The sequence below is a fragment of the Bactrocera neohumeralis genome, chromosome 5 (genome assembly GCF_024586455.1).
Source record: "Bactrocera neohumeralis isolate Rockhampton chromosome 5, APGP_CSIRO_Bneo_wtdbg2-racon-allhic-juicebox.fasta_v2, whole genome shotgun sequence".
Taxonomy (NCBI): Eukaryota; Metazoa; Arthropoda; class Insecta; order Diptera; family Tephritidae; genus Bactrocera; species Bactrocera neohumeralis.
Window position 1 is genome coordinate 61333982 of NC_065922.1, and position 27472 is coordinate 61361453.

The 27472-nt window shown below is 33.0% G+C and overlaps 2 protein-coding genes across 3 annotated transcripts in view; both read right to left on the reverse strand.

Moving 5' to 3' along the window:
* LOC126759404 (6-phosphofructo-2-kinase/fructose-2,6-bisphosphatase 1) overlaps window positions 1-25800 on the reverse strand; it is a 42262-nt gene extending 16462 nt beyond the window's left edge. The window contains exon 1 of one of the 2 annotated variants that reach the window (XM_050474182.1): window positions 25661-25800. The gene's annotated coding sequence lies outside the window, so the exon portion shown is untranslated. The remainder of the gene's footprint in view (window positions 1-25660) is intronic. The other variant, XM_050474187.1, reaches the window with a different exon arrangement.
* Window positions 1-27472, reverse strand: part of LOC126759389 (uncharacterized) — a 71259-nt gene extending 43787 nt beyond the window's left edge. Inside the window, exons 1-2 of the mRNA XM_050474137.1 lie at window positions 26937-27472; window positions 26456-26853 (exon numbers count right to left, since the gene is read on the reverse strand). The gene's annotated coding sequence lies outside the window, so the exon portion shown is untranslated. The remainder of the gene's footprint in view (window positions 1-26455; window positions 26854-26936) is intronic.

Below are 27472 nucleotides of genomic sequence, written 5' to 3' on the forward strand. Positions count from 1 at the left end.
CTCCAATTGCAAACATACTCTATGAACTAAAACTCCCTACTATTGAAAAATGCATTTTTAAATTAACTGGGAATAAAATTTACAACTGCATACAAAACTCCGATAACATCCTGCACACAGACTTCAAGGCTCTCGAAAAGATACATATAAATTAATTCTACAATCACAGAAATCTTCAAAATGGCTAAGAAGATAGACATGATATCGAAACTAAAAACCTACAAAGTATTCAGTCCTCCCTGGAAATCTGCAGAATCTCTTTTCATATCCAGTGGTTTTCCCAAAAATAGCACGAACCTGCTTGCTTTAAGGCACCTACACGCCGAGGAAGTGCAAAAATGGAAGCAAAAGAACTGACTAATTTGGTACTATGATGGTTCAAAGAAAGTTTAAAACACTTCTGTTATTACTACAGAATCTAAAGAACTAATCAAAAATGGGCTTTAGCTTAGCTACACAGCTATAGCACAGCAATTAAAGAAGCCGAAAACTTAAAGCCTAAAGGACGTAATCTAATAATATGCACCGACAGTCTCTCATCAATAAACGCTTTAAAATCAACGAATGTTAGCTCGCGAACTTCATTAAAAAAACAACGTGTCTTAAATAATGAGAATAAAATTAGTGCTGATTACAAAACTATGCTCAGCTGTATATCAACAACATGGCAGCAAATCAAATTTTAAGATAAAACACCAGCAACGTGTTATGATGAGACTTATAGCAGAAACATTCAAAAACGCTACTCCCTTCCTCCCTTTTCCTTCCTTATCGAGCAAAATGTGTTAAAAGTTGAGCCCGTGGTAAAAACGCAGAAATCAGCCATCTTTGTTTGTTTTCATTTGACCAATGTTGCCATTGCTCAATACGCACATATAGTTTTGTACACATCTAAGTTTTCAATTACAATTTTTCATAATATAAAATATCAAAACTGAAAACAAACTATTATAAATAGTTTATATATTTATAAATAATAGCATTCGACTCTAATTTTGAGTTAGTTTAAGAAAATTTCAAACATATTGAAGACAATTTTTATAATTACTACAGTATATCGAGACTGGCAACCCTGCGTTGTGAGAGAAATCAGCTGACACGTTTCTACGGCAAAATCCAAATACCGTGGAAATCTACGCGGGCCATGGTTTTGCGGAATTCGCTGATTGCGCTCTTACTAAACTAAAGCGCGGACAACTACTTTCAACAGACTCACCAACAGTTTGAATGAACTGTAATAAACTGTAATAATACCTTAATAAACTGCTACAACGAGACATCTCAAAATGTTGATTTGCATACCGCTATAGCAACACTGAACTACGAAAATATAAGTTATACTATTAAAATTAATTAATATGTATCTATACAAAATGGGACGAAGGCCTAAGCAGCGAGTTTCCCTTTGTTTTAGGCAGGTCATTTTTAAATAAACAAAAAAACACAAATAAATCGATTATCGACGGTTAATATCTGTTCTTGTTCTCTAGTCCCGTAATATAAAATGAAATCCTAGTATTAAGCAGAAGTATTTCCATCACTTCTTCACCTAATTGTACCTTTAGTGGCTGCTGAGATGTGCACATCAAACGTTTGAGAAGACGGGATGCCAAGGATCATGTGTATTAAAGGGGGAACCTACTTTAGAGGCTTCAAAAAATCGTTTTTTTATGATTTTTTGGGAAGGAAAAGCGAAATTGCTAGAGTTTATAGTTATACAAGTATATTTAAACATCATCCGAAAATTTTTTGGATACGAAATCTTTGATATTCTGCCTTTGGGAAGCAATTGCCCGATGCATGTGCATGTGTATTTGTCGGACGGCGGGCAGGATGCAGGTCGCAATTTCTATCGGAAACAAAAAATTCAAAGATAATCATATTTGTTAATAACTTATCTTCTAGTGAAACTAAGAAAATTCCCCCAAAAAAATGTAAAATTCTACAATTTTTTTAAAAATGAAGTGGTTTTTGACCAAAAAAATTTTACCTTATGTGTTTAAAAATATGTTCAAACTTGTCTCATGTTTTTAGTCTTGTTACCGGTTGCACGGACGGGCAGATAGACTGACTTAGAATTCAACTCGTGTAATCATCGTGATCAATTATACATTAGATCATATTGTAAAGCGGAAAATTTCCTATGAAACTATGTAATTTAAAACGATTTTTTCATTGAATTACAAAGTTCATAAGAAAAAAATTGGCTTAAAAAACAAACACTTTAAGTTAGGGTAGATTGTGTAAAATATTAACTTTATTTACAAGTAGAGAATTATTGTGAATAATTTAAATGTAATATAAGTGCAAAAAATGTAATGTAAATAAGTGGCGACACTTTAAGCGGTACTTTTTGTGGAATCGAAATTTTTTTAATTGCAAATAAGTAAGCGACTTATTATTTGTCAAAAATATTAAAAATTAAAACCAAAACTCATTCAATTGTTGACTAAATCGCGAAACGTGTAGAGGAATGGTGAAATGTCATATGGTCGGATGAAAGCAAATTTAACTATTGGCGGAATAATGAACCCAGAACGATATAAAGAGTTCGTAACGGATAGCATTGTGCCTTTTTTGTGTACAGGTGATGAAGATGTGCGCAGACCTGGGAATACAGCACATGGATTGGCCAGGAAACTCTCCCGACTTGAATCCCATTGAGTACCTATGGCATTTAATGAAATTTAAGGATGCTCAACATAAACCTAAAAGTAAAATTGAACTAAAAAAAATGTTGATAAATGGAATGTATGGAATTTAAGAGCGCGTTATGGCAAATCTTATCGAATAAATGACTACTCGCATTGAAATAGTAATATCTTCTAAAAGCGGTTCGACACCATATTAAAACTTATAGCATAATTAAATTTAATGTTTTCTTTTATTATTTTAAATTGAAATACAAAGTTTTGCCGCGTTATTAATTTAAAAACAATTAAAAAATAAAACGCTTGTGTACAAGCAAAGAAAAACTCGTTTGTGTTTTATTTATTAAACGAGAGAAATTAAAGAATAAAATTACCTAGATATAATTTTAGTCTTTAATTTGTCTTGTTAATATAGGCTATGTTCGTAAATGCATCATGACGCGCATCATGAAGATTGCATAACAAACAGAACGTTCAGAAATGCCAATATTGCAGCACTGCAATAATCAAGCGTTCAAAAAGACAACACTTCTATCAGCTGTCACTCATAATTTCTATCAAAAAATTGTTTACTGCATTTAACTACTGACGAAAAGTAAGTGCAAAACTGTTTTATTTTAATTTTTGTATTGAAATTTAGTTAAATTGTGTTAATAATAATTGTATAAATTATTATTTTTAAATTTTTAGTGAAAATCTCAGTAATGCGAAGACACAGTTATTACTGAGAGTACGGTTGAATATGGAGGACGAGTTTAAATCGGGTAGAAGGAAAAAAAATGTATTGTGGAAGAAAGTTGTGACCGAAGTTAAAAATGTAAATGAACACAATAAAAATTAAAATGAAGTTCATCAGAAAAAGTAATAAAAAAATTATTCAAATAAACGAAGGTGAGGTAAAGTAAATTTTTTGTGATGAAAACAGAGTGGTAAAATAGTTTCTTCTATCGATTCCATTGATATCATCTGTATCAACACGGCGAATGGGGGCATCTTGAATTCCTTCGATTTCATTGTTGGTTTCCATATCGACATGTGTTATTGTATCGTTAATATGTTCAGAATAACCTCCCTTATTTATGATGAAATTGTGTAAGATAGCACAAGCGAGTATTACATTAGATGTGGCTTTAATGCTCGAAGCTTCAATATAATTTAAAATTTTAAACTGTTTCTTAAAAATCCCGAAAGTTTGTTCTATAAGTACTTTGTCTTTTAAAAGACAAACATTTGTACCTACAAATTTTTCTTTTTGACTTCAATACCCTTCTTTTTCTTAAATTTAAAGAAAATCTATCATTTCTTTGCTCACAAATTTCGTCTAGTGTTAGATTCAGCAAAATTTCCATTTTAGTATTATACGCGTTCAAAAATGCAGACAAATGTATCTGCAAATTGTATAAGAAGTATCAAACGTCAAACTTGCAGTGTTGCTACTGTTGCTTATGCTGCAAGTCATGATGCATTTACGAACATAGGCATAATGTATTTGTGCTTACTAAATTCATTAAAGCAAACAAATTTTGAAAAAATTCTGAAAAAACGAAAAAATTCAAAAAAATGTAAGAAATTAAAGTGGTAAGTTGTGCGTGGCCGCAGGTGTACATCCTATTTCCATCTGACAATAGGAAAAAATTAGAAAACTCTAACGCGGAGGACCGTCCCGTTACAATTAAGAGCTCATACTTGCAGAGACTTTCCTAGAAGTGTCTATGAAACATAACGTAATTACATGTATGTATGTACATTTATAATTCTAGTTCTTTTCGATTCATTTTAGTTTTTTACAAACAATCGTTAGGTAAACAAAAGTAGTATACTTTGTAGTTATATGTTAGGAGCGTATAAAAATGTCCGTACCAGAATATCAGATTCGCTACCGCAGCATACCATATACATATGTACATACACTAGCCATCAAATGAAAGTATAAATGTAATATATATGTATGTCTGAGGTTGCCAGATCATTCATTTACTTCCTTAAGAATAAATTCATAAATCATTTCATATAAATGCACCGTTATGTAAATAAACAGTTGGAGTAATATTTGCACTTATGATTTGGACGCAAACGCATTCATTCCATCGAGAGTGATTAGTCTTCGCTGGTGAGCCTATGAGTGCGCGTCAAATGAAATTATAATTTTAGTTTTGGTTCATTTCTTTCAAGGTAAAACTGAATTTTACTACAGATTTAATAAATTTGCATTTATTAAGGGAATTTATGTTATGGTGAACATTTTTTTGTTCTGTTTCTTAGTAAAAAAATACAAAAAACTGAAGAGAATAGAATCTTAATTGTAGAAGATGGGAAGAGGGGTGAATTGTATAAAAAATATATGAAAAATATTCCATTTCCATTGGAGAGGCAAGAAAGATTTTTGAATACTTCAAGAGAAGGAAGACATGCAAGACTCAATACGGTGGAGGTCCCAAGTCCAAAATTTCTATACACGCTGAGCGACTTGTACGAAGAAAAGCTCCTGAAAACCCTGAAATTTTATCGCGGGAGTTGATCGAAAGTTTTGGTTTGGATGTTTCCATTAGTACAATGCAAAGGAAACTACGAACATCTGGGTTTAAAAACTATGTCGCAAAAAAACGACCTATGTACATATATTTTCCATTTCGAGTAGGAAAAAAGGACTAGAGTTTGCAAAACAATATCTAAATATGCCAACCACATTTTGAGATAAAGTAATTTGATCCGATGAATTCAAATTCGAGCTAAGGAATTAAAAAACACGTAAGCGAGTGTGGTGTCAACCTTCTGATCACTTAAAACCAAAGTTCATTCAATCTTCAGTACAGATGCTCTCTTATGGTTTGGGGCTGTATCTCATAATTTGGTTCAGGTAGTGTAGTTAAAATCGATGGACGAATGACGGGTGCTTCTTATGTTGACATTCTTAGTGAAGATTTGAAAATAAATGCGGAAAAAGTTAACTTGGGGTCGTTTATCTTTCAATAAGATAACAATCCCCAACGCACATCTCGCTTGGCTACTCGCTTTTTTGAAGAAGGCTTAATCGAAAAACTGGTATGGCCAGCTCAGTCACCGGATTTAAATCCAATTCAGCATTTGGGGTTAGTTTTTGATTCCAAAATACCGAAAAGCAGCCGTACAAACTTGGAATAAATTTTCTTAGAGACGAAGCGTCAATTTGACATTATTCCAATGAAAATACTAGAAAATTTGGTTCGAGGCATGCCAAAACGTCTTCGTGTAGTAATTTAGAATAACGGAGGCAATATTAATTACTAAATTTACTTTTAAACCAAACGTTTTGTATTTTTTCAAAATTTATACTTTCATTTGACCACTTTTGTTTAAGAGTCCTTTGTTTCAAGTGGAACAAAATTTTTTCTTTCTATTCCAGGAAAACGATATATTAATTTATAATTTGTTACTTAAATACCTATGAAAATGTAATATTAATGTATGAATTAATAATTGTTTATTTTAACAAAACTGCATTGACATAACGTCTTTATACTTTCATTTGATGCCTAGTGTATGTAAGTATGTATGTATGTAGTACATTTGTACGTTTACAGCAGTGAGAGATCAAGAGTGTTTTACACATTAATATCTAATATCAGCAGACAGAAGTAGTTCGAGCATTCTCGTGCTTTAATATACATATGTATAGATAAATATACAACGTATAAATTGAGTAATGTGCTGAATATTTGAAAAATTTAGATATGTGTAATAAAGCGAGATGCTCACGTGCAAAACAAAGTTGTACGTTATTGAAACTAAGAAGATAAATTCCCTTCGTATATATGGTATATATGAATGTATGTAATATGTACAGCAGTATTCAAAATAATAGGAGAGCCCCTGAGAAAAATATTTGATCCAAGCATTATTCAAGCAAAACTTCTAAGGGTAATTTGCCAGTAAAACACAGAGAATAAATTACAACTGTTTACTTTATTTGCGATGTTATTCATTCATTTCTGTCTCTGTCACCTACTATTTGCGCTGTTCAAAGTGTTATTATAAATTTATTATCAAACAAGAAAAAACGTTAATTTCGGCTGCACCGAAGCTAATATACCCTTCACAGGTGCATTTCTTTTAATAACTATGTGTTCAGTTTGTATGGAAGCTATATGCTATAGTTAACCGATCTGAACAATTTTTTCGGAGATTACATTGTTGCCTTAGAAAATAATCTATACCAAATTTGGTGAAGATACATTGTCAAATGTGAAAGTTTTCCATATAAGAACTTGATTCCGATCATTCAGTTTGTATAGTAGCTACATATACATACATATGCTATAGTTAACCGATCTGACCAATTTCTTTCGGAGATTACATTGTTGCGTTAGAAAATAACAAATATACCAAATTTCGTGAATATATCTTGTCAAATGCTTTAGAAAGTGGTCCAAATGTTACAAGCTACATATTGATTCCGATCGTTCAGTTTGTATGGAAGCTATATGCTATAGTAATAACCGATCTGACCAATTTTTCGGAGATTACATTGTTGCTTGAGAAAATAATTTATACCAAATTTGGTGAAGATACATTGTCAAATGTGAAAGTTTTCCATACAAGAACTTGATTCCGATCGTTCAGTTTATATGGTAGCTATATGCTATAGTTAACCGATCTGAACAATTTCTTCGGAAATTACATTGTTGCCTTAGAAAATAATCTCTACCAAATTTCGTGAATATACCTTGTCCAATGCAAAAGTTTTCCATACAAGAACTTTTTTCCGATCGTTCAGTTTATATGGCAGCTATGTATATGTTATAGTGGTCCGATATCGGCCGTTCCGACAAATGAGCAGCTTTTGAAGAGAAAATGACGTTTGCAAAATTTCAAAAGGATATCTTAAAAACTGAGGGACTAGTTCGTATATATACAGACGGACGGACAGACAGACAGACGGACATGGTTAAATCGACTCAGCTCAACATACTGATCATTTATATATATACTTTATAGGGTCTCCGACGCTTCTTTCTGGGTGTTACAAACATCGTGACAAACTTAATATACCCTGTTCAGGGTATAAAAATATCTGTAAAATACTGAAAAGTAAGTATAAAACTATAAAAACGATAGATTTTTGTAAAATTAAAGCGGTTTTTTTTAATTAGTGGGTAGAGAAAAAAGTTGCAACGACAAAAAGCATGAAATCATAAAAAAATCTTCTAAAAAAATTTATAAAGAAATGAAAGAAGCTCTTTGCTGCTCTGATCCAATGATTACAAATTCCCTGTCATACAAAAATAAACCCCAGCAACGTGGACGAAAAGGTAAAACCACTAGAGAATCGATCGACTCATATTCCAATCGTCTAAAAAAGATCCTTAAGTGTCATTTAGAGAAATAAGGAGGGTCTAGATCTTCAATTTAGTGAAGTATCAGCTCGGAGACGTTTTCTGGAAAACGATTTAATTGCACGTAGTCCGCGAAAAGTTTCATTGTTGACAAGGAAATACATCGAACCAAGTCGTCAATTTGTCAAGAAACTTGTCAATTGGCCAAAGGTCGTCGTCCGCGAAATACTGCATAACATCTGTAATATATTCGAATAAGTTATTCTATGTACACCGTGTGTTTTCGGGTCAAGAGGTTGAGTCATGTCGTGGCCTGCTCAGTCGCCGAATGTTTCTAATCGTAAAGGAAATTATTGAGCACAGTTAACGAGGCATGGCAGAAAATCCAGCTGAAAATGTGTTGGGCCCAGATAGTAATAAAAATAGCAATTATTCAACTTAAGGAAAGTAACTTATTTACAAATAATAATTTGTTAATTTTTTATTAATTTTTGTGTTACATTACTATTATTTTTATCACTGAATTATTGAGATTTTTACTTTATTCATTTTATTTTCTTGTTTCAATTAGTATTAATAACAAGTAAGAAAGGGCTAAGTTTGGGAGCAACAACTAAAGCCAGGGAAATACTTTAGGGTGTAAACCAATCATAAAGCCGGATGTCCGAAAATCCTGATTTTAGTTATTTAAGGGCTAGGCTCAAATTTATCTATTTTAAACCCCAAAATACAATGTTATGAATAAAAGGCGACTATTATTTTCATTGGGATAACTCACATATTGGCCAATATACGTCGTACAAAGTCACCCGGAAGTTCGAAAATCTTTATATTAAGTATATGGGGCTCAGGGAAATATAGGTCCGATTCAACCCATATTTGACATAGAAACATGTCATCACACATTGACCGAAATTTTCGATCAAAAGTCAACTATAAGTACCGGGGTCTAAATATTCGGTACCTAGGGGCTGGAACAGTTTTTGTTGGATTTAAACAATTTTTGGTCATAAGTTGGCACCCACTAAAGACATTATTCGTGCAAAGTTTTATCCCGTAATATTAATTGCTTCTTGATTTGTGTACTGGAAGCTGAACGAATCAAGTGGAACTTAAAATTGTGCTATATGATAAGTAGGCGTGGTTGTTGTCTGATTTCATCCATTTTCACAATGTAACATAGGAATGTAAAAATAATGCCACGTACCAAATTTTGTCAAAATCGGTGGGTCTGGTCCCGAGATATGGGATTTCACCCAAAAGTGGGCGATGCTAGGCCCATCGTCCAATTTTTACTCGGCTCTCATAAACGTCTCTTATACCACCTCGGTGGTAAAATTTAATGTCTTTGGCGTATTTAGTTATTGATTTAACGCGCTTTTAGTAGTTTTTAACAGTTGTACTCGTATGGGCAGTGAGCGGGGTTATACTCCGATTTCATCCATTTCCACACTGTCAGTAGAAGTTCTCGTATGATTTGTACTCAGCAAAGCTTTGGTTGCTGTAGCTTAAGTGGTTTAGAATATATGTACATTAAATTTGTTAGAGGGCGGGGCCACGCCCACTTTCTAAAAAAATTTTCCCTCGAGTGACCCTTGCTACTGCGTTCATCTCTTAATTTAGTGCTTAGTTATGGCACTTTATGTGTTTTCGGTTAATGGTGATTTGTGGGCGTGGCAGTGGTCCGATTACGCCTCTATCTAAAACTATTGTAATTTCTTTTGATTTATATATGTAAGTAATTATTAGTGTACGTAAACTTTAATGATTCACTGTACCTTCATATGTATGCATATGCGTAAGCTTACGCAACATTAAATCCTTGCAACTTCAACTTTCAGATTTGATTAACATATTATTACAAAAGTGTAAAATTTTTGTATTTTACAGTTAAAACTATCGGGTGATTTTTTAAGAGCTTGATAACTTTTTTAAAAAAAAAACGCATAAAATTTGCAAAATATCGGTTCTTTATTTGAAACGTTAGATTGGTTCAACATTTACTTTTTGAAGATAATTTCATTTAAATGTGGGTGTCCATTCGGAAAGTCAATTTCAGGCACTTTAGACTTACGTAGCCAAACAAAAAATATTAAAGGCGTTAAAATTGATCTTGGTGGTCCATTTCTTGAGATGAATTGTTTTCCGAAGTTTTCCCTCAAAATGGCCATAGAATCGCGAGCTGTGTGGCATGTAGCGCCATCTTGTTGAAACCACATGTCAACCAAGTTGTTCTTCCATTTTTGGCAACAAAAAGCTTGTTAGCATCGAACGAAAGCGATCGCCATTCACCGTAACGTTGCGTCCAACAGCATCTTTGAAAAAATACGGTCCAATGATTCCACCAGCGTACAAACCACACCAAACAGTGCATTTTTCGGGATGCATTTGGCCACCAAGATATACATAGACTATTTTTGTGGGGCTACGTCAAGTCAATAAAGTCTACAGAAATAAGCCAGCAACTATTTAGCTTTTGACAACATTTCCGAAACTTTAATGATTCACTGTACCTTCATATGTATGCATATGCGTAAGCTTACGCAACATTAAATCCTTGCAACTTCAACTTTCAGATTTGATTAACATATTATTACAAAAGTGTAAAATTTTTGTATTTTACAGTTAAAACTAGTTTCTTTGGCGGCGTTTTAGAGTTCGTTCGTTGTCAATTGCCAATTTGTCTATATATGTATAACTGCTTCGGACGTATTTCACACTATGTTTGTGATTATATACATATGTACATAAGTATGTACATATGTGCGTATACATATATCAGTTTGCAGGAAAAAGATAGATTCTATGGATTCATTTGAGAAATCATGTAAATGAAGTGTTAATCAACCAGAAAAACAAATTAGTTATGGAATTGATATTAGTGGGGTTGTAACACTAATTGGATAAGCACGTGATTTGAGGTAGTTTAAATTAATAATCATTATTTAGTTTTTTTTCTTAAACAAGTACTGTAATTAACTCACTTCTTTATATAACCCCAAATGTTCATCGAAAATAAACAATCATTGATTATTTCGTACATATCTACTTATCAACACGTAAGTAATATACCTGGTTAGACAGGTGCTATTGAGAGTTAAAATAATAATAACTGAAATGTGCTTTGGATAATAAACTTCCACTTGCAGTTATGGACAAAACAATAAAAAAATTTATATTAATTAAAATACAACATTTCATATTGTTAATTATTGTATTTGCGAAAGAAATCGTAAATGGAAAATAAATACTTTTCACACAAATTATAAAATTTAATAATAACCTCATTATATTTTAATTGGATATAATAATTTGATAGAATATAGTTTATCTTTTTAAATCCTAGCATTACTCTTGCAGAATCAAGGACTATATTCCAGCTTTGTTTTTTAGTTTTCATTGAACGTATAAGCTGCTTGACTAAATTCCACAATATTTTTTTGCCAAATCGAATGTATTTTTGGGGTTTCGCATAGAGTACATACATAAGTAGTTTCCATAAGACAAGACAGGATCAGGAAAACATACTCACACTATTTTATAAAAAACTTCTTACAAACGTTTTGTTGCCAATAATACGAAAGATGTTTCTGAGGACTTATTATTATATCAGCGATCTTACACTGACTCTTTTATTTCTTATACCATGTTCAGACCGAAAATTTAAAAGATTAGATTACATTTAAGCATTTCATAACCCAACAGTGTTCTTACTGCTGTTGAAAAGATTAAAAACAGCTGTTTTTGCCATTCAAGAATTTACATCGCTCAATATTTATCAAAAGAAAACATTGTCATATAGTATTTTGTAATAAAAGCCGTATTCTTTTAAATATTTTCCATATAATGGAAACAATGGACGCATTTTTTTCATTTGGGAAGTCGATTTTCAGGAGAAATTAGATTCATTGCTCTAATAAAAATTTGTTTATTTACATTTTTTCCTTTTTTTAGTGTCTAAATCAGCTGTGATAATGTAATAGATTTCCAATGCTGCCAAGTAGATGGCGCAAAATCAGAGTCGCACAGAGAGATTTAGCGTGGATCAGTTTCAAATCACTCCGATGAAGTGATTTTGAACTGTCATTTTTGTATGGCGAAATCTTGATAAATTTATAAGATTAGTGGGATAAACCACTCAACAGCCGAAATCGTGTGATTAAGTGTCGGTCTGAACATGGCATTATGCACTTTAGAAAACGTATGGATGAAAATAAGAACACAATTATAATTAACACACTAACCCTATCTTTTTGGATATGCACCAAAGCGGTTTTTATTGATTTTTTAGCATTTATTTATTATTTATTTTATATGATTGTTGTTTACCCAAAGCATTAGTTGCCCTCCAAAGATTCCAAAGAATGTTTTTACCTGTCCAAAAACAAACCATATAATTTGTACATGACTGTATACTGAACTGAACCCGGTATAATAAATATACAAACATGTGTATGTATGTTCTGCCTTAAAGAGGCTAATATGAAACTCTTTGTTTGTTGTGATCAATAACCTTTATATACAAAAAATTAAAAACATACTTCATTCATTTTTAAGGGCGTAGTGTACACTGTAAAATGAAGAATAAGCCCCAAGTAGTATCCGAAGAGCAAGAGGTCTATATACAGCAATGATTATTAATATAAATATATGCTTATACTATTTTAAGACAAAATACATAGATATATTTTCAAGGCGAAATTTAAGAAGTAAATATGTGACACATTTTGCGTCGTTCATAAACGACCACTTATTTTTTTTTCGTAATACAAAATGTTATTCAGCATATTTATGTATGTAAGACTGAACGTATGTATGTACACACATGGTCAAAATAATAAGTACATACGCCCATGTAACATTCAATGACTTATAAATTCTCTTTTATTCATGTTTAAAGGGAGGAAATAATATCATATTTCATTTCATATATGGCTTAAATATCAAAAATTAAGATATTTGTAATAATAGTTAAATTAGGTGCTTACATTTCTAGCAAATAAAAAAGGACTAAAAAATGGCTGGACAAAATAATAAGTACATCGGGTATCTGTGAATGAAAAAATGTATCAGTTTGAGCTTTCTGTTTCCTGTTTGATTTTTATTTACTTCTTTTATCAGTATTTAGTATATACGCCATTATTTTCAATTCCTTTTGAGATTCGTTTTGGCACACTGGAGACAAGTTTGTGGCACCTATCAATTGGAATCTCATACCAGGTTTTTTCAACAAAATTCCCTAACTGAGCCTTATTTTGGAACGATTGCTTCCCAATCCGTTACTTTAGCTCCCCCTAAAGGTTTTCAATTGGATTCAAGTCGGGAGATTGATATGGCCACTTAAGAGAACTCACACTATTGTCCTGAAACTAATCTTTTATCAACTTCGGAGTATGTTAGGAACATTATCCTGCTGAAATTTCCATATTAGTGGCATACTTTCCTCAGCATATGGCAGCATCATGTTTTCCAAGACATCTTTATATTGGAACCTATTCATGGTGCCTTAAACACAATACATCGTATTTCATACCACGAAAACCATTCCCAGACCATTATGTTGTCGCCACCGTGTTTAACGGTCTTTTTTGTAGACTGTGAATGCAATTCTTCGTCTTTCAGACGACGGACATTCCGTCAGGTATCATTTCTGAACAAATTAACTTTTGTTTCATCGCTCCACAAGATATTTCGACCACTTTTTCTTACCCTTTGGGCCGGACCAATTTGCATGATTATTCGCGAATTCTAATCTTATCTCTAATTTTTTTTGCAATTATGGTATTCTTCTGGCTACCCTGCCAGGCTGATATTATCCTTGAAGATATAAATGAGTCCTTTTTACTAAGAGTGACGATACGGTTGTCCGTTGTTGTTGATGTCTTTTTTGGTCGACCGCGAGTTCCAACATTCATTTTTAATCCTTAGGATATTCTGCACGAAATACAATGAACGGCCTAATGTTTTAGCGATATTCCTAAGACTTTGGCACTCTTTTCTGAAGTTTAAGACGATTTCCTTTTCCTCCGCACTGCAATTCTTTTTTCTACCCATCTATAGAATTTTTTTAAATCGTCCGATTTGCTGAAAATCTTAAAATAATTAACAATGTACTTATTATTTTGACCACTTAGAAACACGTGCATCAACAATCAATTGCCACGCCCACTACAAAGGGGGGATTCAGCATTTTCTTTTTACTATAAAAGGTAATACAATATCAAATTTAATAAAATCAACCCGTAGTTGCATTCGTGTATTTCACCAAACATTCAAAATTCAATCATGAAAGCAGTCTAAAGGAATGTACTTATTATTTTGACCATATGTGTATATATATGTATGTATGTATGTATATACCACCTAACTTTTGTGTATGTATGTTTGTATGGATATGTATTATATATAACGGAAAATAAATAGCGAGATTTTTACGATGCTTTGAATAGAGAAATAAGAAATAAAAAGTAAACAAAAACGACAGATCTTTAAATTTTGTGTGGTACTCAAATAGAACATAAACGTTTTCAAAGCACAGAATAGGTCAATGTCGGGGACACCCAAGATTTTACTGTAGGCGGGAATATATGTTTATATGTATGTATATCTTTATGCCTATTCATAAAAAAATTACGTGTCACGTGTTCTCCGGGTTAAACTCTTAAAATACTGCACCGATTTGAGTAAAGTTTAGCTTACTCATTCCAATTTGATCCAACTTAAAAGAAAGGGTATTTTAGATCTCAATTACGTTAAACGTCAAAAACAATCAAAATTAAAACAAGTATGGAAGGGCTAAGTCCGATTGCAACCGAAGTAAAGTCAGCCGGATGTTCTATTCTATTAGTTATATGGGTAAAGGTCAAGCTTTCGCCCAATTTTATTTATTTTAGACAAAGATAAAATGTTATGAGTAAAACACGCTTTGTAGTTTTCATTGAGATAACTCAAATATTGGCCGATTTATACAGCCTAAAGTCACCCGAAAGTTCGAAAATCTTTATATTATTTTTGATCCATTTTCAGTTCTTTAATTTTTGGGTTAGGCAAAACATATACATATGTAAGTGTTTAAATGCAAAATCATTAATCAATTTACATAAACATTTATTTTACCAAAATATGTTCGCACAGTTCAAAGAAATTTCATTTCACACTTAGGCTGTTCACGGTAAGGTGGTTATCGGGTTATGTGATTATTAAATTAAAAATAACCTCTGTGCTCCGTGAACATCCTATGTATGGTTATTTACTTATTTTTACACAAACAGCTGTTCATTGTTTACAATTTTAGTTCAATGAAATTCCTACTTATAAAATGCCTAAACAAAATTTAAAAAGCAAAATAATCGAATTTAAAATAAGTTCTGCTATTCAGGAAATGGACTTTATTGAAGGTATATGCTTATTAAGTAATCCGAATTTCAAGGGTTCAAAAAATTCTTTGTATAAATAATAATTTTTGAAAATTATTGATGATTTTTGATGCTTTGTGATGCTTTTTATTTCGGTTTTAATTTGCTGATTGTAAACAAAAAGCAGCTGTTAATAGCAGATTTTCCAATAAGAAAATCTAAATGGAAATGCCACTCGCTTAGTTTTATTTATTCTTTGTGCTGCCATTTAGTAAAATTCCAACGACTTTCTAACACTGGAAATAAGCAAACAACCACATAATCTGTAAACAAGGGTCTAGGTTGGTCAAAGTTGGTTATTTTGTCATACCGCATTTTGTTATTGTTTACTTCACATCACATAACCACATAACCCGATAACCACCTTATCGTGAACAGCCTAACTGATTTTGTCAGTTAATTATAGCGGTTTATTTCTGGCATCAGGGAACGCGTTTGAGTGAAAAATGAGAGCCAATGAGAAAGTTTCGTATCATTTTATCCATGGTAAAGTGTAAGTGTATAAAAAGTTCATAATATAAAAGAAAAAGTTATTATAAATCGAGAAATTGCAAAATAAAATTTGCGAAATTTTCAACTTTAAATGAAAATATTTGCGGCGGCTATAATTATATATATTCTTAATCTGGAGCATCTGCTCTATCCAACCATATCACTTTTAACCTTGAAATCGTGGGATGGTATACTAAAGCCACCCCTGACCCTATATGTACAGATGCGTGCAACTAATTAATAACAACTTGCCCCTATAAATTAAATGACCATTTCTGTAAAATGTTTAAGGGTAAAAATAGAATTTTATTTTAAATGCTTCATGAAAATATGGTCAGATTTAGCTGTAAAATTAAAAAAAAAATCCCGTTATTCTGAAATAATTGAGATCTTTTAGGCAATAGTAAGTAAAATGGTCGTGCATATAATTAGCAACGTGTGTTGAATTCTTAAGATTTCTATAAATTAGTTGTGTTCAGGTAACTAAATCTTTATATTTTTATACTATTAAGGAATTAAATAATTTTGGTGAATAAAAAATTGGTAAGCACAAGTCTTCTAATAAGGACACTAAGACTGTTATCGTGCAGATGCACATGGGTGGGAAATCTAACGGAGACATTGCAAAGACCCTTAATTTCTCCAAACGGATGGCTTTTATTTAACGCAGTTAGGTTTTTCAACAAGAATAAAACGACAAAACAAGTTCTAAGAAAGAAGAGAGGTCGGAAATCCACTCTTCAGGAGGACGAGTTAATTATCCGCGAGTCAAAAAAGGATCCCCACAAGACGGCGAATCAAATTCGAGTTGCGGTTTTTGAAGAAAATCCAGATGCAGATCTGTAGATACCGTAAAAAGACGATTAAGCGATGCAGGATTTTCATGGAAGAAGCCATTACTCTCTGAACGCAATCGAAGGAGCCGCTTAGAGTTTGAAAAGAAATACCGTCAACAAGAGAGTGGAAAAGAGTATTATTTTCCGATGAAAGCAAGATAAATAGGATTTCTTAAGATGGAAAAACTTATGTAAGACGGTTGTACAATGACTTGAGGTGTCATATCCTGCGAGGTATTGGGCCGATTTATAAAATTGATGGGCGCATGGACCAGTTCAAATACGTGTCAATCATAGACAACGGAATGTTACCATATCCTGATGACAATATGCCCGTAACGTGATACATTTGAAGAAAAGAGTTCGTTCCCATAAAAGTGGAAATTTGCAGTAATTATACGAAAAGGTTAAACAAGAATGGAATCATGTTCCAAAGGACGTCTAGCAAAGTTTAGTGGAATCAATATCTCGTTGATGTCAAGCCGTGAATGACAGTAATGGATTTGTAAGCAAATATTAGCTTTAAAACCGAAATAAAATCATTTTTCAAAAAAAAAAAAAGAAAGCGTTGTTAATTAGTTGTACGACCCACTTTTGACTTTGAAGTCATAAAATGTTTCGTTTATAACAAAAAAGAAATTAGCTAATTTACAATAACTAAATATGCACTATTTATCTTTACCACATATAAAAACATTTTTTCGGAAATGAAAATATAAACCGATTTGGGTGTTTCCTTCTAGCGTTGTTAATTAGTTGTATCCCGACTAGTTTTAAATGATACCTACCACACAACCGTTAGGTAAAACAAAAACTATTATACTCTGTAGCAAAAGCTTGCAAGAATATAAAAACAAAAAGTATGTTTCAAACTATAAGAATATGTTCAAAATCAAAAAAAAATATATATATATGTATGTATATAATAAATAATAATTATAATTTTGAGTAAAATACCAAGAAAAAATCAAACCACAACAATTGCAGACACACACACAAGTGCAGACCGCAAACGTCTTGGAAGAGATTATCAGAAGAACAAATATAGTGCCACAGACTATTGAAATAACAAGAAAATGGTCTTACTACGTCTCATAACTTGCGACAGACCTACTTTCGTCGACGAGGTAAATGAACGTAAGTATGTTTCAACTATACTTCTTAAGGCGAAGTGTTAAAAAACTTCGATTACCCACAAGTGTGCGCGAACAATTGCAAACTGATCCGTCAGCATAAATATTTTCCCAATAATTGCTAGGCATTGGGAAGGGTAAAATTTAACTTCAACCAAATACGCACTGCTTTCAAAACCCATACAAGTTCTGAACTGATATACGCAAAAAATTAATTAATTGGCAGTATTTTGCCAGATATACAAAATAATCATTTGCAACTGTCTCAGAAACGGTCTATATTGGCAGCAAAAAATAGATGACTCCAGATAGTATATTTATTATTGCCAGGCGATCTGATGGATTTTAAATCAAACGAAATTGTTGTTGATAAAAATTAAAAAAATAAAATAATCTGTTGAAGATTTGTTCACTATTTATTTTTCTGATAGAATATTATACACGGAATAGTGCTGAATTAAATTAACTTGAAGGTTTTAATAAATACATATGTTAAATGTATATACTTATGTACATACATATATATGTATGTATGTATATTACACTGATTTGTGCTTTACATCACACCTAAAATAAAATTAGAATCAAAACATGTTTACTCTAGTGCACAATAGATTTAAAAAAGTTACACATTTAAAACTGCTAAATTTATGAATTTTACACACAAAAATATCAAAAATCATAAGTCAGCCGTATCTCCTTATTGCTGACTTATCTTTTCTGAGAGTAAAGTTTTCAAAAACTTTCCTTTCCTCAGTAGAACTACTATGCCGACCTCCTCCAAGATTTAAAGGACTAACAATAATATAAACTCTCAACAAGCCCAAATTTACACTCAGATAAAAATGTTAGAGTGCTATGGAAATTTGTGTAGCCAAGATCTCTTGTTGTTGTTGTTGTTCTAACGGTTTTTCAATCCCCGTTAGGATGGTAAGGGTTATCTGTGTTGTCGTCGACGTCATCTAACGGGAGGCCCAGGAAACGTGCTGTTTCGACGGGGTTGGACCAAAGGGAAAAGGGTGTTAGATGAGTGGGGTTGGCGGGCATGCAAAGAGGTGGCCAGTGTCATGAGGGACTTTACATTGCATTACACGCATGTCCTGCGTGGACAAGTAGTGTCTGGACAAGTAGGAGTTTAACCTGCTACAATATCCAGAAGTAAGCTGCGCAAGGGTCACTCGCGTTTCTCGCGGCAACTCGAGCTCATCGTCTGCGATGGGTGGTGGTTCGACTCCAAGAACGCCATTCACGGGAAGAGAGTCGGTGAAGGTGTTGATGGCACCACTGTGGATGGCGGTCAGTACCTGTCGGAAGTCAGTTGGGTCCGAAGTCCGGTCCGCGTACTGTACAACGTCGTCGACGTAGTTGAGGAAAGACCTCTTGATATTCCTAGGAGGCGGTACCGCTCCAAGCAGGTGGCTGCAAGGGTGATTTGTACGAAAACATCTCAGCAGGAACTGCTTGGAGAGGAGTTCACTATGCTCCTTAACTAGGAGCATAAGCGTCTCACTATGAAGGTGTTCGATGGGAGACATCAAGAGGCATCCCGTCGTGGTCCGGAGTGCAGTATTTTGACAGGTCTGGAGCTTCCTCATCTGCGTACCACTGCATCCAGGCGACCATATGAGTGCTGCGTAGTTGAGGACCGGCCGGCCGATTGCCTTGTATGTTGCCAACAACGTTTATTTGTCTTTTTCTCATATGCTGCCGGCTAGCCACAATGGAATGGAGTTGCGGCTTTGTACCTTGGCGATAATCGCGGTCGTATTGGGAGTAAAGGAACATAGACTATCAAAAGTTACACCTGGTTGACGCCATCGACTGCAATATTAAGTTCAAGTCTATACTCCTTCGTCCAGTTCGTAAAAATGGTCGCTGTGGATTTCGGGGTGGAAAGTGTAAAGCTCCGTGCAGTGAGGAAACGAGAAAGGTCGGAGAGGTAGTTGTTTACTTTCGAACACATGCCATCGTTTCCATTGCCCGACGTCAATATCGTGCAATCATCTCGCCCTGCAGCCCAGATGTGGCCCCCCGGACTTTTTTTGTATCCTTGCTTGAAAAGAACAATGAAAAGCAAGCATTTTAAGACGACAAAGGTGATCCAAGCAGCATGCACTTCGGCTCTCAAGGCTGTTCCGGAGAATGCCTTCTATGACGCCTTCAATGCTTGGAAATCGCGCTGGCAACCCTGCAACGACGCAGAAGGAGCCTATTTTGAAAGTTTTTAAAGAATTGTAACGTGTTACTAAAGGTCCGTATCCAACTCTTAAGTAATTGCTCAAGACAAAATTCCTTATTTCTTAAGCTGTAATCAATTAATTTAGACAGCTGGTTACGCATTGTGAATGACCCACATTAGAAAAGCAAGAGAAAATAAAAGAAACTAAACTTATGCGTGTAAGTATATAAATATTTTTATTGCGATTTAAGGAATATGGATGAAGGTTGGTAGGTTTTATACAAAATTTCAAAATGAACTATTTTTCATAATAATAATTTTAACTAATTGTAGGATGAATTTAATAATTACTTTGAATTTCCTTCAAGAAACAATTGTTGATTCCATGTTTCTTCGCAAAACCAGAATGTATTAAAAATTAGTACTAGATTTCTTCAGAGCTGCATACTAGCTCAACCATTTCTTAAGCGTTTTTTTATATGAGCTTAAGACAGCAGCGTTAGTTATTATATCTGTTTTTATTTATGTGTGTATTTATTTTGTACTCAATTATAACCACTTCGGTACCGCGCCTATCGGCCACAAAACGTTGCCCACGGCCGGCATTCACTGTCCGCGCGTTGCCTCGTTCGTCGATAAATGTTTGTTTCACAGATGTAAAAACGCTCGTCTGGGCGTTTTCTAACCAACACTGCTGTTCCAGCATGTGCCGTTCTGCCATCTGGGTGGTTTGTAACGTAATTTGCACAGATTATTGTCCAAGCAACGGTAATTTTTGCAGACAAATATATTTAATCAATAGCATGTTTGTTATTAAAAGGATATATACAGCACATATATGGTTTGCAACAAAACTAAAGCACGAAGTCTACACTGTCGGTATTTAAACGAATAAAATCATAAAGTAGGTATTAAATGATTTTATTTTTATTATTAGTTGATTGATTCTTCTTTTTGAATTAGTTTTTACTAATTAACTTATTAAAAAAATACAATATTCTATATATGAAAAACTCCAAAAATCTGGTGCGACAAAACTAAAGCACGAAAATGGTTTTATGATTGAAAATTTATGTATTTTAATATTTGGTTGCGTATCCCTTATTTTTCAATACAGTTGCATATCGGCGAGGCATTATTTATTGGGTAGTCGAAAAAGTCTTTTCGTATTTTGTCAATAGATGTCGTTACAGTCGTATATCTCCAGTGCTACCAATCACATTGTGTCATACTATATAGTGTTAGAAAGGGGAGATTTTAAATGCGGGGAAAGTTGAAAAAAATTTACAGCTATTCAAAAATGAGGGAAAATAATGAAGAAACTCGCCATATTTTTGTATAAAAAAAGGGAAAAATGCCACACAAGCCACCAATGAAATTTGTAAAGTTTACGGAGATGATGCTGTATCAGTTCGTGTAGCACAACAATGATTTCGCTCGTCTTTAAATTTCGGAATTTTGATTTACACTGATGAAAGTCTTACAGTGATGGAATAATGTCTCTAGCGGAAAAAATAGCAAAAGTGGTCCACCAAAATGGTTACACATTTATTTGTATAAATATAAAAAATAAGTTGAAGTTTTATTAGAAATATGAGAAGACTTTTTAGACTACCCAATATTTTATGTCGCAGGAAATGCTTTTTTACTTGTATGAATAAAGCGTCCTCATTTTTACAATACTCGTGTCTGATTTTTTGATCTACAATTTCCGATAGGTTTTCTAAGTAATTGAGATCTGATGATTGTGCAGACCACTTCAAAACCTTAATCCTGTTATCAACAAACCACTGTTTTACTCAAATAGCTGTGTGTTTCTGCTCGTTGTTATGTTGAAAACTCCAGTTTAAAGTCATTTTTTCTTCAGCATATGGCAACACTAGTACATTGCCACCACCGTGTCTGCCGTATAACGTGGACTGAAGCGGTGTTCCTTCGGTCTGCGTTCCAGCTTCAACCTATCTGAATCTTTCATATTAAATTTCGATTCGTTGGGAAAATGTACAATACCATTTCGTAATCGTCCAATTTATGTGCATCCTCTCATATTCCAGTCGCGCCAGTCCGTTCAAAGAAATATACGGTTTTTTGTGCTACAAGCATGAAAATATACTTTGTAGAGCTGGACGTTGTATGAATCTCTGTGATATATTTAACCGTAATTGCCTTACAATAGATGTCGCAGATATAAAAGGGTAATTTTATATTGGCCGAATGGCTGCGTTATTTTCTCGCTCGGTTTTTTTCCCACGGCCTTCCACCTCTATGCATTATTAACTAAAGAGCCTGATGTGCGAAATCGGCTCAATGTTGGGCAAAAAACTGTATGGTTTATCCAAACTTTTTTGTAATATTCATAACCGATTCTTTCTTAAAATCTTTAACAATTTTTTCCCTAAAATGAGAATACATAATTCGAGCAATTGATATACAGTGAGTTCAAAAGTGTTCACGTAGTGCAAATTTTACTTTTTTCATTGAATTTCATCCAAATATGACAATACCTCAATAAACATTTTTTGCCGTTATATGGCATCGACATTTTAGTTTTCAAAGCCCACTTCGGTAGATTTCCATGTTTATTTAAATTTGAATAAATATAGTTCAAATCCGTAAGTGCACGTGAACACTTTCTGAGCTGATGTGACGCAGTATGTAACTAATTCCGTTGTTACAAAATAGTTGTTATCACTTTTTAATAATTTTATTGTGCGAAGGATTTCACATTTACTTAGGTTTGTAACAAAAATTAAAGGTCGAAAAATTGGTAGTTTATCAAACCTGGTTATTTTTCAGACAGGACTAAAAAACGGAACCTCATTTTTCAAAAAGCTGTATGTTCGGACTTGCAGGAGGGGGTTTCAGTTTGAGAGATTGCCCGAAAACATAAATTTTCAATTGGTGCCATCAGCAAAATAAGAAAGCAAGACAATATTAACACACTACCAAAAAATTTAGGCAGGCCTAAAAAGTCACTCCTGAAACAGAAAGGACTTTGCGGCGTTTTATCATGACTGACGCAGCTAAAAACGCGAAGCTAAAAAAGTGTTATTGTCGTTTTCAGGCACTAGAGTATGAAACAATACCATTTGAAATTCGTTGAAAATGCCACTTTACCTCTAAGTTCAAATAATGTTCACATGAATTGTATTACTTTATATCTACTATAGCCACAAGAGATTATTAAATGAAGTGCTTGTTTATGTTAAAAAGCTTTTGATTAAATATACTTTACTTTTCGTAAACCAAAATTTTATTTGAATGTTTATTTTTCTAAAGATCAGCAGCAATGCACTATTTTTAACTATACGTGAACACTTTTGAACTCACTGTATTTAACACTTTAACATACAACCAACCTCAACCATGGATTATATGATACCAAACTCTTTGATTCGAGAAAGAGCTGTCAAAACTCGCATTTTTTATAACATTTGCCAATGATGCCACTGCTGAAAAATATTAGATTAGGCCTTTTTTTATATTAACTTTTGGGAATTTTGCAATTTTCACACTGCTATATACAATGGGTTGTCAAAAAAGTCTTGCGGTATTTTTATTGAATTTTTTTTTTATTGAAATTGAAATGAATTTTTGATGACTCATGCCCAGCTCTTGACCGATGCTACAGCTGCTCCTATGCCGGTCTCTTTCGACCAATTCAGCGATTTTATCGCAATTTTCGACGACAAGCCTTCCGGAGCGTGGCGCATCTTCGACCACCTCTACACCAGAACGAAAACGTTGAAACCATCGTTGTGCGGTGGAAATGGAAACGGTATCGGGTCCATAAACCTTTATCGTAGTAGTACTGTAAAATATGACGTATTTTCTCTTTATTTTGCTCCATGTTTGCGACGCTATAACTCACGAATGACTTAAAAGAAACGACAATCAATCAAACAAGTGTTAGCACGTGAAATGAGCTTTCCAAAAAGGTATAGCATGAACCGATGCGACGAATAAAACAAGAACTACGCGCTTTCAGCGCCAACTAGCGAAAATACCGCAAGACTTTTTTGACAACCTATTATAAACATGAAAAAACAAAACAATTCATAAAAAATATTACAATTTGTATGCTAGTACTATTAAGTACGCAGATATGTAAATACATTTTGAAGAATTAATGTAACTATTTAAAATAAGTAATAAACAGAAAAACAAAACAATTCATAAAAAACATCACATATTCAAGAGAAATGTATTCAATCCATATATAGTATATACATACTTAATTGCTATAACTTAAAATATAATTTACAGATATATTGGATATATTCTGACCACACACTTCTTTATTATTGAAATTTTCGCTAAATTATACAAAACACTATAGTAAACACTTTGAAAATGCATATATAAATGTTAAAGTGCAAAATCATTACCTAATTTACATAAAAATTTATGTTCGCAAAGTTTAATGAAATTGTCAAATAATCAGGGAATGCTTTTGAGAGAAAAATTAGTGCCAATGCGAAAGTTTCGTATCATCTTTTCCATGCTGCAACCGAATATGCACTAATATTTTTAAATTAGCTAATAACTACACATTTGCTGATCATTAAAAACCGTTAGACAAACAATCATGTGCTGAACACATATTATTTTACAAATAAAAGCATAAAATAGTTCTGTTATATCATTTGTAATAACAATTGATAATTGAAAACAAATAAATTTACCCATTTACATATATTTTGCATAAAAAATTTCACTTTGAACAAAATATTAAAATAGCATTGAAGTGAAAGGTATTAGTATGGCAACAAAGAAATTGTGTACATACAAATTGCACAGTTGTGTTGTTTTGTGTACATGCCGGCCATTGTTATGTCGCTGCCTTCTTACAAATGTTCATGTAGCTGGATTCACGACGCCATTTACAGCTCACTGCCGTGCTGTCATGCCGTGTCGCTTTGTTTTCAGAGCATTATTGTGAATTCTTGGTTATATGCTTTAATTTTGTCGAACCAGATTTTTGGAGTTCTTCATATACGGAATTTATATTTTTTTAACAATTTGTTTAATTTTTACTAATTAAAAAAAAAAAAAAAACAGAATACATGAACTATTAATACAATTAAATAAAACATCAGTTAATGCTTACTTTATGATTTTATTTAGTTAAATATTGAAAATGTAGATTCCATGTCTTAGTTTTGTCGCACACTGTACATCCGTTATCGCAACTAAACATGGAAAGTTATTTTCCAACATTTTTATATTAAAAACGTTAATTAACATTTTTACTAAAATCTTAGATAATATTTTTTTGACACCCTATATAAAACACACTGCTTTGACAACATTGAGTTGTAAGCAAGGGACGATCAAAACAAAATTGCTTTTTCATTCTTGTTTTTACCACTGGTTCGCCATTACGGGCAAGCTTACTATATACATATTTTCTATTGCACCAAGAAAGCAACAACTGGTCTAAACCAAAGAAACGTGTTCAAAACACCATATACACTGATTAGTCCAGGGAAGTCAGATGGCTGACTGAATAACTGCATTACCTACATGGGTTGACATGCCAAAAAACAGGAAAAATATTAACCCAAAGGAAGAAGAAACAAGCATGAAAAATTTTTCTTCTATTCAATGAGAGAACTAAAACTAATAAAACAAAGTCTCACCTTTATTTTAGATCAAACCGCTACTGCACTTTCTCTAAGCCACTTAATTTGAAATATTCGTACTATTTCTCAGCTTTATTTCAACGTAAAACTACTTTCTTATTAATGTAAGATAAACGTTCCTTCAACTCAAGACGAAAAATAATTCCTAATACTAAAAGGAAATGGCGAGAAGCAAATCAAAAATCCTATTACTATCTCTTTCGAACTTTATTATTTTGTACCTCGCACACGAAAGAGACAAAATCAAACACAAAAATGTATAAATTGTGAATGGGCAATTAATGGTCAGGTCAAAAAGGACAGTGATGCATTTGCAAACGTATGAGAACATCTAGTAGAGATAAATTATTTCATTGCAGTATAAAAATAATAACTGAAGTATGTAGAGAATTCATCGCAAAGTTGCTAACATTTTAAAGCACTCAACAAAATATAAACTTAGCATTGATTAAATGACACCTCCCTCCATCGAAATATTGATTTTTAAACTGTTGTTATGAAATGTACTTAAATTACTACCATCTTCCTCACCTCTGACAGTTGCTCCTTTTAAAACAATTATTTTTATTAATTCACGACGTGAACTCCTTAATTTCAGAGTATCCACATTATGTGGAAGTTGATATCATGTAATAAACACACGTATCGGTAATGAGATGGAGCACAAATAATATGCACATTAACCTTAGTCAACCCATTGAATATTTTTCAAAGGAATTCGTGAGATTTATACAACTATTTTTGCCTTTTAAAATATCATTTATATTGTCAATTACAAATATCTGAACTTACCACAAGCTACCAAATATCCAAAATCTGTCATTGACGAAGCATATATGTATGTATATTTTGATTAACTCTAGAGGGGTTCATTCAATGGTAGAACGCATCGCTTTCACAGTTCTCATTCACAATAAACTTCAATACTGCACTAGTCTTTTCATGTGCGCATACAAAAAATTTTCGTTTACTTAATTTATCGCCATGCATGTACACAATTCACTTTTCAATTACTTCACTTTTATAAATATTTTGATCTCAATGAATTTTATAAACTTTTGTAATCTCCAAATGTGCTTGTCACCACCAGGCTTATGTGCACTTATCGAACACAATAGAACGTAATACAGATTCAACTCGACTTGCGCCAGTGTGAGCCCAATCTTTTCTTTAGAGCTTCATTCATTTAACTTACAAAAAAAAACAATCAAATGAAAACTTGCTGACATGATTTTAGTTACATTTAGAAATCATATATTTGTTTATTAATTACCACCAAATCCGCTTTTTTCTATTGTCTTTAGACAATAATCATTTCAAATATATTATTCAATCACATTAGCCGATTTTCAATGTAATTTATAGGAGATATTAAAGTCTTTACATTGTGAAAATTTGTTGACGACCAACACGAAATATGAAACTTTTCTATACTAGAGCAGTGCTGTCAAAACGCGTTCATCGGCTCAACGACCCGCCAGGGGAGAACATAACAACGTGCATAAGCAGGACAGCACTTCGCACGCCCACTCGTTGATGTCGATGCATTTCGTATTCGGTAGTTTGTCGGGATATCAATGTTGCCTAAGTTATAAATACTGCTGAGCAAATAAAGTGATTATTTCCACAATAGTTGTCAATTTATGCATTACGGGCTCCATTGAATAAAAACTACGTTTTAGTGAACTGCTTGTAATTTTTTCATGAATGAAACTAATGCAAGTCAGTTATGTACTTAATTTACCGCTTTTTCTAATTGCATTTTGTTGATGAAAGGGACGACTAATATTTTCATTTTACGTTTGGAGA